Raw genomic sequence first — 13127 nt, 5'->3', positions numbered from 1 at the left:
AGGTGGTGAGTGCACAACATTGTGAATGCACTAAATGCCACTAAATTATTCACTTTTTATTTTATTATTTATTTTTTGAGACAGGTGCTCACTGTCACCCAGGTTGGAGTGCAGTGATGCAATCACAGCTTACTGCAGCCTCCTAGGCTCAAGCGATCCTCCCTCCTCAGCTTCCCAGGAGGCTGGGACCACAGGCATGTGCCACCATACCCAGCTAAGTTTTGTATTTTTAGTAGAGACAGGGTTTTGTCATGTTGTCCAGGTTGGTCTCGAATTCCTGGGCTCAAGCGATCCTCCCGCCTCAGCTTCCCAAGGTGCTAGGATTACAGGTGGCAGCCACTGCGCCTAACTAAATTATTCACTTTAAAATGTTAATTTTATGTTTTGTGAATTTCTTCTTAATAAATTTCAGTTCCACTTGTAAAAAGCTTGGGAGTTGTGACTCCATCCTAACAACAAGTACAAAGCTCAACAAACTGAAAATTGAACGCTACTTAGTTAGATCCACAGGAGAAGTGAGGTCACAGGGCAAACCACTGCTGCCATAATCAAAGAGACAGAAATGCAAACACTGAGAACAATGTACAGAAGTCTTTACAGGAACCGGTACAGAGTCAGGAAACCTGAACTGTAGTTGACAAATTGTTAGAGGCTAGGTGAGAACAAGTCTGAGAGTTAAAAACTTCAGGAGGGGCCGGGCGCGGTGGCTCAAGCCTGTAATCCCAGCACTTTGGGAGGCCGAGACGGGTGGATCACGAGGTCAGGAGATCGAGACCATCCTGGATAACACGGTGAAACCCCGTCTCCACTAAAAAATACAAAAAAAAACTAGCCGGGCGAGGTGGCGGGCGCCTGTAGTCCCAGCTACTCGGGAGGCTGAGGCAGGAGAATGGCGTGAACCCGGGAGGCGGAGCTTGCAGTGAGCTGAGATCCGGCCACTGCACTCCAGCCTGGGCGACAGAGTGAGACTCTGTCTCAAAAAAAAAAAAAAAAAAAAAAACAAAAAACTTCAGGAGGACCCCGTCATATGGGGACCCCATACTTTTGTGAATTTTACTTTCTTTTTTCTTTTCTTTTTTTTTTTTTGAGACGGAGTCTCGCTCTGCCGCCCAGGCTGGAGTGCAGTGGCCGGATCTCAGCTCACTGCAAGCTCCGCCTCCCGGGTTTACGCCATTCTCCTGCCTCAGCCTCCCGAGTAGCTGGGACTACAGGCGCCTGCCACCTCGCCCAGCTAGTTTTTTGTATTTTTTAGTAGAGACGGGGTTTCACCATGTTAGCCAGGATGGTCTCGATCTCCCGACCTCGTGATCCGCCCGTCTCGGCCTCCCAAAGTGCTGGGATTACAGGCTTGAGCCACCGCTCCCGGCCGTGAATTTTACTTTCTCGAGAAGAATCCCCTTGAGCTTCCAGCAGGGAGACGGAAATAGGACTCATTCTGAAAGCTTCAGAGCACTGTGCTCTTCTTGACAAACTCTGCCCTCAGGAGAAGCTAGTTAACCAGAGCCTAACATTCTGGGGTTTTATCAGAGCCTAACTGAACTAGGAGAAGGGTAAAACCTAATTCTAGCCAGCTCTAACTTTCCATGTGGGAGAAGAGAAATACTCAACTAAAGCTCACCCTAGCCAACCATGTGGGAGAAGGCTAGTATCCAATCCCAGCCCACTCTCGCCATCCTTTCCTACCTAAGGGTAGAGAAGAAAATCTGAGAAAAGCTCAGTGACATTCACAGTCCAGAGGCACCGGCTCACCAGAAAAGACTGAGACCTAATTGTAGGACCTCCTCCCACACCTCACCACCGCATCACTAAAGGCATATTTGTAGCAGTCCCTTTTACCCAGTACATCACTTCCAGCTATCAAGAAAAAAAACACAGGGCATGTTAAAAAGCAAAGAACAGTTCAAAGAGACAGAGCAAGCATCAAACCAGACCTGGCACAAGGGATGCTGAAATTATCAGATACGGATTTTTTTTTTTTTGAGACGGAGTCTTGCTCTGTCACCCAGGCTGGAATGCAGTGGCGCCATCTCGGCTCACTGCAAGCTCTGCCTCCCGGGTTCACGCCATTCTCCTGCCTCAGCCTCCCGAGTAGCTGGGACTACAGGCGCCCGCCACTGTACCCGACTAATTTTTTGTATTTTTAGTAGAGACGGGGTTTCACCGTGTTAGCCAGGATGGTCTCGATCTCCTGACCTCGTGATCCTCTTGTCTCAGCCTCCCAAAGTGCTGGGATTACAGGCGTGAGCCACTGTGCCCGGCCTTTTTTTTTTTTTTTTTTTTGAGACAGAGTCTCACTCTGTGTCACCCAGGTTGGAGTGCAGTGGCATGATCTTGGCTCACTGCAACCTCTGCCTCCTGGGTTCAAATGATGCTTGTGCCTCAGCCTCCCGAGTAGCTGGGATTACAGGCGTGTGCCAGTTAATGCCCAGTTAATTTTTGTATTTTTAGTAGAGATGGGGTTTCACCAAGTTGCCCAGGCTGATCTTGAACTTCTGGCCTCATGTGATCTTCCCACCTCTGCCTCCCAAAGTGCTGGGATTACAGGCGTGAGTCACTGTGTCTGGCCAGACATGGAATTTTTTTTTTTTTTTTGAGACGGAGTCTTGCTCTGTCACCCAGCCTGAAGTGCAGTGGCATGATCTTGGCTCACTGCAGCATCCGCCTCCCGGGTTCAAGTGATTCTCCTGCCTCAGCTTCCTGAGTAGCTGGGAATATAAGCATGCGACACCATGCTAGGCTAATTTTTGTATTTTTAGTAGAGACAGGTTTCGCCATGTTGGCCAAGCCGATCTCGAATGCATGACCTCAGGTGATCTTCTGCCCGACTCAGCATCCCAAAGTGTTGGGATTACAGGCCTGAGCCACCATGCCCAGCCAAGGAATTTAAAACAACTATGATTAAAATGCCAAGGGTTCTCATTAAGCAGACAGCATGCAAGAACAGATGGGCAATGAAAGCAGAAAGGTAGAAATCTTAAGAACAATAAAAAAATGCTACAGATAAAAACACTAACAGAAATGAAGAATGCCTTTGATAGACCTAGTAGTAGTCTGAACATGACTGAGCAGAGAACCTCTGAGCGTTAGAATATATATATATTTTTTTCTTTCGAGATGGAGTCTCACTCTGTCACCCAGGCTGGACTACAGTGGCGTGATCTCGGCTTACTGCAACCTCTACCTCCCAGGCTCAAGCAATTCTTGCACCTCAGCTTCCCAAGGAGCTGGGATTACAGGCATGCACTATCATGCCCAGCTAATTTTTGTATTTTTAGTAGAGACGGGGTTTCTCCATGTTGGTCAGGCTAGTCTCGAACTCCCAACCTCATGTGATCCACCCGCCTCGGCCTCCCAAAGTGCTGAGATTACAGGTGTGAGCCACAGCGCCTGGCCTCACTTTAGAATATCTTAATAGAAACCTCCAAAACTGAGAAGCAAAGAGAACAAAGACAAAAAAAAAAAAAAAAAAAAAAACAGAATATGTGGAGCAATTACAAAAGGTGTAACATACATGTAAATGGGAATAGCGGAAGGAAAAGAGAGACAGGAAGAGAAGAAATATTACACTGCAAGTTTCCTCAAATCAATGTCAGACACCAAACCACAGATCCAAGAAGGTCAAAGAACACTGAGCAGGATAAATGACAAATGAAACAAAACAAAAACCCTGCACATAAGTATGACATTTTCAAATTACAGGAAATCAAAGACAAAGGAAAAAATCCTGAAAGAAGTCAGAGGAAAAGAAAAAAATCTGAAGGAAGTCAGAGGAAAAGAAAAAATCTGAAATAAGTCAGAGGAAAAAAGTATGTTACCTATAGAGAAGCAAAGATAAAAATGACATGTGACTCCTCAGAAATCATGCAAGAAGGAAAAGAGTGGAGTGAAATATTCGAGTGTTGAGAGAAAAACACTACCAACCTAGAATTCTGTACCCTGTGAAAATATCCTTCAAATGTGAATGAGAAATACTTCCTCGGACAAACAAAAATTGAGATAATTTATTGCCAGTAGACCTGCCCTGTAATAAATAAATCCTTTTTTCTTCTTTTTTTCTTTCTTTCTTTTTTTTTTAAATTTATTATTATTATTATTTTTTTTTTTTTTTTTTGAGACAGAGTCACACTACTCTGTTGCCCAGGCTGGAGTGCAATGGCGCGATCTTGGCTCACTGCAGCTTCTGCCTCCTGGACTCAAGCAAGGATCCTTCCACCTCAGCCTCCTGAATAGCTGAGACTACAGACACTTGCCACCATGCCTGGCTAATTTTTTTGTATTTTTTGTGGAGACAGGGTTTCTCCGTGTTGCCCAGGTTGGTCTCAAACTCCTGTCCTCAAGCAATCTACTCGTCTTGGCCTCCCAAAGTGCTGGGATTATAGGTGTAAACCACCGTGCCTGGCCATAAATTCTTTTAAGGAAATAAGGAAAATAATATAGATCAGAAATTTGAATCTACACAAAGAAAGAAAGAACATCAAAGAAGGAATAAATTCACATGACGTGAGGTTATACCTATGTCTTCTGCACAGATTAGGTAATGGAACACTAAATCTTTTTTTTTTTTTTTTCATGCCATTCTCCTGCCTCAGCCTCCCGAGTAGCTGGGACAACAGGTGCCCGCCACCACGCCCAGCTAATTTTTTGAGAATGGTGTGAACCCGGGAGGCAGAGCTTGCAATCAGCCGAGATCATGCCATTGCACTCCAGCCTGGGTGACAGAGTGAGACTCCGTCTCAAAAAACAAAACAAAAAAAAATAGAAAGAACTTTAGGACAGGCATGGGAGTTCACACCTGTAATCTCAGGCTGAAGTGGGAGGATTATTTGAGCCCATGAGTTCGAGACCAGACTGGACAACACAGGGAGACCCTGTCTCTATAAAAAATTTTAAAATTAGCCGGGCCTGGTGGTGTGCACCTGTAGTCTCAACTACTCTGGAGGCTGAGGTGGGAGGATTGCTTGAGCCCAGGAGGTGCAGGTTGCAGTGAGGTGAGATCACACCACTGCACTCCAGCCTGGGCAACAGAGCAGGACCCTGTCAAAACACCAAAACAACAACAACAAAGCAAAAAGAAAAAAAAATCAATAAGAAAACAATTTTAAAATGTGTGAAAGATCTTATCAGACATATCATTGAGTAAAATATAAAGATGGCAGATAAGCATGTGAGATGCTCAACATTACATGTCATCATGGAATTGCAAATTCAAACAACAGTGAGACACCACTGCAAGCCTATTAGAGTGGCCAAAATCCAGAACACTGATACCACTAAATGCTGGGGAGGATGTGGAGCAACAGGATCTCTCATTCACTGCTGGTGGGAATGCAAAATGGTATAGCTACTTTGTTGGGATTTTATTTTTTTTTTTTTTTTTTTTTGAGACAGAGTCTCACTCTGTAGCCCAGGCTGGAGTGCAGTGGCGCCATCTTGCTCACTGCTACCTCTGCCTCCTGGGTCCCGGTTCAAGCAATTCTCCTGCCTCAGGAGGCAGAATTTGCAGTGAGTCGAGATCGCACCACTGCACTCCTGCCTGGGCGGCAAAGTAAAACTCTGCCTGAAAAAAAAAATATGTAAAAATGGACAATAACAAGTAATCGTGAGAATGTGGAGAAACTGGGTGCCTTGCTGGTGGGAATGTAAAGTGGTGCAGCTCTTCTGGAAGACAGTTTGGCCAATCCTCAAAGTTTAACATAGAATTACCACACAAGCCAGCAATTTCACTCCTAAGTGTATGCCTAAAGGAATTGAAAGCAGGGCTTCTTCCAAAGTACCATTAGAAGTAAAAAAAAAAAAATTCGGCTGGGCGAGGTGGCTCACACCTGTAATTCTAGCACCGTGGGAGGCTGGGGTGGTGGACCACTTGAGGCTAGGAGTTTAAGACCAGCCTGGCCAACCTGGAAAAACGCTGTCTCTACTCAAAATACAAAATTTAGCCTGTAATCCCAGCCACTTGGGAGTCTGAGGCATGGGAATCACCTGAGTCCGGGAGGTGGAGGTTGGTTGCTTTGAGGCGAGACTGCACTCCTGCACTCCAGCGTTGGTGACAGAGTCAGATTCTGTCTCAAAAACAAAACAAAACAAAAGCAAATGTTTTTAATTTTAAAAAAAATTAAAAAAGGAAGCAGGGTCTCCAAGAGATACTTTCACCCCAGTGTTCATAGCAACTTTATTCACAATACACAAAAGGTAGAAAAAACTCAGATATCCATGCAATCGATGAATGGATAAACGAACTATGGCATACACGTACAGTTGATAATTATTCAGTGAGAAGACAGAGCAAAGCGCCGACACACACTACAACATGGATGAACTGTGAAAACATCCTAAGCGAAAGCACCCAGACACAAAAGACCACGTAACGTGTGATTCCACTTACATAATATATCTGTTTCGGGCCGGGCGCGGTGGCTCAAGCCTGTAATCCCAGCACTTTGGGAGGCCGAGACGGGCGGATCACTAGGTCAGGAGATCGAGACCATCCTGGCTAACACGGTGAAACCCCGTCTCTACTAAAAAATACAAAAAACTAGCCGGGCGAGGTGGCGGGCGCCTGTAGTCCCAGCTACTCAGGAGGCTGAGACAGGAGAATGGCCCGAACCCGGGAGGCGGAGCTTGCAGTGAGCTGAGATCCGGCCACTGCACTCCAGCCTGGGCGACAGAGCGAGACTCCGTCTCAAAAAAAAAAAAAAAAAAATATATATATATATATATATATATATATATATCTGTTTCGGAAAAACTTCCAAACCGGGTTTTACCTTTGCTCTTACACTGCAACAAACGCAGAAGACTTTTGTGACCAAATGTGGAGATGTCTCCCCACCAATAAACAAGCAATCAATTCTGCAGCAGACACCAGCAAGGTGCCCTCCAATTCAATTCTAACACAACATACCCAGGATGAGGGCTCAGTTCCCAAGGCTGACTCCTCCTTCCCACCAGTCCGGGCCTCTGGAACTTCTGATCCACAAGCTTCAAGTTGGGTAACCACAACCCCCTCTTTGGATTCAATTAATTTGCTAGAGCGGCTCACAGAACTCAGTGTAACACTTACTTAGGAGGCTTACTGGTTTATTGGGAAGGGTATTTTAAAGGATACAAAGACAGCCAGATGAAGAGATACACAGGATGAGGTCTGGAAGGGTCCTGAGCACAGGAGCTTCTGTCCCTGCATTTGGGGAGTGCCACCCTCCCAGCACTGGAGATGAGTTCTCGTTCACCTTCCTGCCTGCCTCCACGTGTTCAGCCATCTGGCAGCTCTCTGGACCTAGTCTTCTTGGGTTTTTATGAAAGCTTCCTGAGATCAGCATTCCTTCCCCCAGGGTGTGGAGCAGGACCCACTCTGGAATGAGGATTGTATGACCTGTAATTAGAAAGGCAGGGGAAGATTAGAGGCCGCCTTGGGGCAGGTGAGAGGAGGGCAGGAGAAGGTCAGAGAGATTCTGTTTCCTGAGGCCTGACATGCCAGATGTGATAACAATAGAATGTAGCAAGGGCTATGGAGTTGAGTCAGGAACCCTGGGTGGAAACCTATGTATATATACAACACCACAACACTAGAGAAGGCAACTCCTACATACCTGTGATACCACAACACCAGAGAAAGGCAAATCCACAAAGAGGGAAAGTAGACTGGTGGCTGCCAGAGGCTTGGGGAGGGGGAATGAAGAGTGATGCTTAATTGGTACAAGGTTTCATTGGAGGGGATGAAAAATGTTGGAATAGGCCGGGCGCACTGGCTCATGCCTGTAATCCCAGCACTTTGGGAGGCTGAGGTGGGTGGATCACCTGAGGTCAGAAGTTCAAGACCAGCCTGGCCAACAAGGTGAAACCCTGTCTCTACTAAAAATATAAAAATTAGCCAGGCGTGGTGGTGCATGCCTGTAATTCCAGCTACTTGGGAGGCTGAGGCAGGAGAATTGATCGAACCCAGGAGGCGGAGGTTGCAGTGAGTCGAGATCGCGCCATTGCACGCTAGCCTGGGTGACAGAGTAAGACTGCGTCTCGAAAAAATTAAATAAATAAAAAGAAAAATGTTGGAATAGGTAATGGTGATGCATGCACAGCATTGTGAAGGTGCTGGAAGCGACAGACTTGTACACTTTAAAGGGATTAAAATGACAGATGTTAAGTTCTCCCTCGATAATGATAAAAACATTATGTTAGTGTTCTCCCTCGATAATGATTTAAAAAAAAAAAAAAAGAATAGGCGGGCCAGGCATGGTGGCTCACGTCTGTAATCCCAGCACTTTGGGAGGCTGAGACAGGCAGATCACGAGGTCAGGAGATCGAGACCATCCTGGCTAACACGGTCTCTACTAAAAATACAAATAAAAAATTAGCTGGGCGTGGTGGCGGGCGCCTGTAGTCCCAACTATTTGGGAGGCTGAGGCTGGAGAATGGTGTGAACCCGGGAAGTGGAGCTTGCAGTGAGCCCAGTGCAGTGCCACTGCACTCCAACCTGGGCGACAGAGCAAGACAGAGCGAGACTTCGTCTCAAAAAAAAAAAAAAAAGAAAAGAGAAAGAAAAGAGGCTTCTGGGATTGAAGGGCCTCAGCGGCCCCAGCATCTGAAGATTCCTCAGTTCCCTGGGCTCCTTGGACCTCCTGCAGTGACGTGGTGAGGGGAGACCCTGTGTCGGTCACCAGAGGAGCGGGGTGGCGGGGGGGTAGGGGCAGATACTACTGTGTCATGTGGTGGCACAGCCACGAGCCCAGCAGGGCCGGGGAGGCCCAGAAGAGGGAGGAGCCAAGGAAGCCTTCACAGAGACAGTGACGTCTCAGTTCCATCTTGAAGGATAAGTACCAGTTCACCAAGCAGACTGAGAGGTAGGGGGACTTGAGGACACCCAGGGAGGAACTGGGGGCAGCAGGAACTAGAGCTGGGTGGGGGCAGGGCTAGGTTCCAGGGCCCCTGGTGCCGAGCCCAAGGCCTTGCATTCAATCTCTGGAGCAGTAAAGGCCGTTGAAGGTAAGTTTGAAACAGGCGTGTCATGTCCAGGGTTAGGCTTTTAGGGTGTTCTGACATCCTGTGCATGGCGGGCAGATTCAAAAGAATAAGACTGGAGGCCGGTGATCCGTCCCTCTCCGCCCGTGCTGGGCGCCTGGTCTGCATCGGTTCCGTTACCTCCCAGCAGCCCTTCCCGGCTGCCTTCACTTCCCTCCACTCTGTTACTCTGCTGGCTGAGCTCCGGGTTCTCCCATCCAGGTGCCCGCTTGACCACTCCCCCCGAGGGCCTGAGGCTGGACAGTCCAACCTCCATCACTGCCGGCCCAAACCCACCCTCTCCCCAAGCTCCCTGGGCTTGGCTGGGACCCCAGGGGCTGAGGGGGGCAGTCATTCATTCCCACTGAATACCTGTCATGAGCCATGCTGGGTGTTGGAGTTTAATATTAAAAGGGCAGATTCAAGAGCTGGACAATTTGGGTTCAAAGTCCTCCTCTGTCTCTTAGTTGCTGTGTGACCTCGAGCAAGTTCCTCTCTTTCTCTGTGCCTCAGATTTTCCATCCTTCAAAGAGTTGGGAGAGTTGAGGGTGGACCATGCGTGCACACATGGGACCGCTCAGTAGGCGTCCGTAACCGTGGTAAAGATGAGGCGGTGGGCTGGCCCCTGGGGTCCCAGCCGAGCCCACTGAGCTTTGGGAGGTGGGGGGGGTGGATGGGGAGTGATGGAGGGTGGACTCTCAAACCTGAAGCCCTCAAGGGGAGTAGTCAAGAGGGTACCTGGATGTGAGAACGTGGTACTCGGCCAGCAGAGCAGCGGCGTGGAGGGAAGTGAAGGTCACCTGGAAGGGCTGCTGGGAGGTGACCAACCAACGCAGATGCAGGTGCCCAGGACAGGTGGGCAGGTGAGCATTCAGGAAATGGTTGTCCAGGACCCACCGCCCTTCACAAAGCACCTGGCAACACTGTCCTTGAGCCTCCCTGTCAGTGGCAGGAAACTGCCTGACCTGGCTGGTGAGGGGAGCCCAGGCAGCATCGGGGGCACCCCTGGGGATCAGCTTGCCGGTCTAAACCAAGGCCAAGGTCAGAGGTCTTACAAAAAAGCCCAACCCACACCAGAGCGTAAAAAGTGATAACTTGGGCCAGACACAGTGGCTCACGCCTGTAATCCCAGCACTTTGGAAGGCTGCTTGAACCCAGGAGTTTGAGAACAGCCTGGGTAACATGGTGAGACCCTGTCTCTACAAAAAAACACAAAACTTTGCTGGCTATGGTGGTGCATGCTTGTGGTCCCAGCTACTTGGGGGGCTGAGGTAGGAGGATCGCTTGAGCCCAGGAGGCTGAGACTGTGATTGCACCACTGCACTCCAGCCTGAGCAATAGAGCCAGACCTTGTCTCAAAAAAAAAAAAAAAAAAAAAAAAAGTGATAATTCTCCTTTCTCCTCTTCTTAGCAGTTTGGTGTGTGTCCTTCAAAACACTGTGACTGTTCAGCACCTTACATTGTACATAATGAGAGGATAAACATGGATATAGATCTATATTCTGTAGCTTGCTTTTTTCACTTACAAGTATATCATCCTTGGCCGGGTGCGGTGGCTCAAGCCTGTAATCCCAGCACTTTGGGAGGCCGAGACGGGCGGATCATGAAGTCAGGAGATCGAGACCATCCTGGCTAACACGGTGAAACCCCATCTCTACTAAAAAATACAAAAAACTAGCCGGGCGAGGTGGCGGGCGCCTGTAGTCCCAGCTACTTGGGAGGCTGAGGCAGGAGAATGGCGTAAACCCGGGAGGCAGAGCTTGCAGTGAGCCGAGATCCGGCCACTGCACTCCAGCCTGGGCGACAGAGCGAGACTCCGTCTCAAAACAAAACAAAACAAAACAAAACAAAAAAACAAGTATATCATCCTTCCATGCCATTATATAAAGCCACCTCATCTTTTCAGTGGTCATGGTGTTGCATGGTTTGGAGGTCTCATAATTCACTCACCACCTTCTCTGGGTGGTTATGTAGGAAATTTCCAAACTTTTTGGCTGCCCTGAGCACCCTTGCCCTTGCAGCTTGGGACTGTTGGGGAGTGTTTCCATCAGGGCAGACAGGCAGACAATACTTAGCAGGAATAAATGATCAGTCTTGTGCTTATTGCAAAAGCAGGAGAAACAGATAAGCTGGAACTAGACCTGGCAGGCAGGCAGAGAGAGGCCCTGGAGGGGTTCGCTGCAAGCTGCCACAGATGACCGTGGGCTCCCTTCACTCACGTGCGGTCCGTTCCAGTGCTGCCCAGCTCATCCCACGGTTGGTCACGCCTTGGTCACAATTCTGAAACACTTAAGAAAGAAACTCATAAACTCATAGATGTCCCCCATACACAAGATACAAATGGCTCCAGTCATCCCGCTTAGGCTCCGCTGACCCCTCCACGTCCCGTTCCTGGTTCTTATGAGTCTGAGGGACTTCTTCTGGGGATGGAAGCGGCTTAAAGGGGGGTGGTACGGATGACTTCTCAGCTAGAACGGTCTCCATCTTTCTTGGGGTGAGTGAAAAGGTGACCCTGCTGGGTCAGGTGGGGTGGGAATGTGGGTGTGATTGGGTTCCAGGTGGCATTTCATCTTCCGCAGACATGGCTGGGCTTGTTTGGTACTTCTCCCTCCATGTCCTCCGCCACCACCCTCCTCCTGTTCCCGTCCTTCAACAAATCAGTCTCAGGCCCTTAAGAGCACCTTTGGCCGGGCACGGTGGCTCAAGCCTGTAATCCCAGCACTTCGGGAGGCCGAGACAGGCGGATCACAAAGTCAGGAGATCGAGACCATCCTGGCTAACACGGTGAAACCCCGTCTCTACTAAAAATACAAAAAACTAGCTGGGCGAGGTGGCGGGCGCCTGTAGTCCCAGCTACTCGGGAGGCTGAGGCAGGAGAAGGGTGTGAACCCGGGAGGCAGAACTTGCAGTGAGCTGAGATCTGGCCACTGCACTCCAGCCTGGGTGACAGAGCGAGACTCTGTCTCAAAAAAAAAAAAAAGAGCACCTTTACTGGTGCTTTCTTTCCCCAGGCATTTTTTTTCTCTTTTTTCATTGTTTTTTTTTTCCCTTTAAACTCAGGGGCAAAAATCCCTAGGACTTTTGATCCAAAGACGGCAATTATCACTAAGTGGTTTATTTCCTTCTGAGACCTAGCCAAGGCTCTCAGAGCCAATGCTGCTGGTACAACTACTCTATCTTAATGAGATAGGTTGGATAAGTGTGGATCCTTCCAGCTGGGTCCTTCTGATCAGTGCAAAGCAGTCTTTTATTTTATAACACATTTCGAGCAATGGCTTGGGAAGTAAACACCATCTGAGACTGGCTGGCCGGAGGCAAAGGGAGATGGCAGGCAGTTGAGCCTGCCTGTGGGTTCTCTCAGCAGTGACTTCCTTTTTCCCTTCCTTCTTCTACCTAGCCCTGTATGTGAGGGGATTAACTGGGTTTTTTTGTTGTTGTTGTTTGTTTTGTGAGATGGTGTCTCCCTCTGTCACCCAGGCTGGAGTGCAATGGCGCAATCTTGGTTTGCTGCAACCTCTACCTCCTGAGTTCAAGCAATTCTCCTGTCTCAGCCTCCCAAGTAGCTGGGATTACAGGCACATACGACCATGCCCGGCTAATTTTTGTAATTTTAGTAGAGACGGGGTTTCGCCATGTTGGCCAGGCTGGTCTCAAACTCCTGACCTCAGGCGATGCACCCGCCTTGGCCTCCTAAAGGCATGAGCCCCCCAAAAGCATGAGCCACTGCGCCTGGCCGAGGTGATTAATTTTTACCTGCACCTCAGGGTTATCCAGTAACAGGCTGGCTGGGTTTGCAGGCCAGCGTGTTCCTGGTGGCAGTCGCTCACTCATTAACACTTCTGGAAGTGTTGCTTGTCTGGTTAAACTGCAAATGCTTTGCAAAGTCATGTCACTGAGCAGAGGTGTGAGACTGCCAGCCAGCCCTGCTGTGTACACTGATAGAATTAGTGAGCAAGCATCCCACTCTGATGGAATCCAAATGGAACTGTCACTGTCACTGCGGTGGAGACGGTGGGGCCACATCTGCACTGAAACCTGCTCTGTGTCTTCAACGGCTGTGTAACGGCGGATGGCCATTTCTTTGAGTGGGATGAGACATTGCCTACTCGGCGTGGCTGCTGGGAGCGTGAAATGGG

This window comes from Macaca thibetana, chromosome 16 (genome assembly GCF_024542745.1).
Source record: "Macaca thibetana thibetana isolate TM-01 chromosome 16, ASM2454274v1, whole genome shotgun sequence".
NCBI classification, from domain to species: domain Eukaryota; kingdom Metazoa; phylum Chordata; class Mammalia; order Primates; family Cercopithecidae; genus Macaca; species Macaca thibetana.
Note: the sequence above shows the minus strand (reverse complement) of the source record.